The following is a 1,155-nucleotide window of genomic DNA, read 5'->3' as shown; positions in this document are numbered from 1 at the left end:
AAAAAAGTTCAGCGTTAGCACAAGTACAGCCATCCCAGGCCCCTGTGAATAAGAGCTGAAATTTACATTACTTCAGTTACAGGGGGGAAAAAAATAGCTTACAGTTAACTTCCTAGAAAGCCCTATATTAGAATGAAAACAGAGCCCAAGCCAGTGGCAGGAAGCCCCATATTAGAATGAGAACAGAGCTCAATGCCCTTGAAAGCCCCATTTCAGAATGTAAACAGAACTTGAGAAATTCCTCCACCCATTCTGGAGGTCCCTTAGACCAGCCCATAAAACTCAGCTGAAACCCACCTCAGGGTCCAAGTCCCTGCTCCGCTGTGTCAGGTATACTTGGACCCAAGCTCGAGCTTGTAAATAAACCCTCATGTGTTTGCATCAGTGTCGGCTCCTTGGTGGTTCCTTGGATTCGCAATCTTGGGCACAACAGGTCTCCCAGTGCTGGTCCTTCTAGCCAGAAGGTCCACCCCTATAACCCAGGTGGTTAAGTCTTCAGAAACTTTGTCCCCAGAGAAGCATGGGAACAGACCCTGGGCAGAAACTACACAAGTGTGGAGAATACTAGAGAGAATTCTGGTTCCACTTAAATGTTCAACTGAAAAAGTTGACTTCAGTATGGAGAGAAACCTGTCACCTGTGGTGAGCGCATACTCCAGAAAAGCTGTGTATGTGCAAGAATGTCCTAGACAGCCATGACATAACACCCAGCTACCCACAGTGATAGGAAGCCATGAGGGAGCAGCACCAAGCTCAGGAAAGCCTTCCCACCCAGCCCCAATATTGGGCAGTTCCCAAAGTCCATACTGCAGGGAAGCCCTTCATATGCAGCATCTCAGGGACAGGCTTCCTGAAGAGGTCTACCCTTCTTAGCCACCTACTCCCCCTAAAGAGAGATTATATAGATGCCCAACAAATAGAAATGTCTGCAAGGAGAAATCAATGCTTATTGATCACCAAAAAACTCACACTAGAGGGGATCCCTGGGTGACTGAGTGGTTTAGCCCCTGCCTTCCGCCCAGGGCATGATCCTGGGGTCCCGGGATCGAATCCCACATCGGGCTCCTTGCGTGGAGCCTGCTTCTCCCTCTGCCTGTGTCTCTGCCTTTCCCTCTCTCTCCCTCTCTCTCTCATGAATAAATACATTTTTAAAAT

The sequence above is a fragment of the Canis lupus genome, chromosome 1, assembly GCF_048164855.1.
Source record: "Canis lupus baileyi chromosome 1, mCanLup2.hap1, whole genome shotgun sequence".
Classification (NCBI taxonomy): domain Eukaryota; kingdom Metazoa; phylum Chordata; class Mammalia; order Carnivora; family Canidae; genus Canis; species Canis lupus.
The sequence above is the reverse complement of the archived record's forward strand: the minus strand, read 5'-3'. Positions refer to the sequence as shown.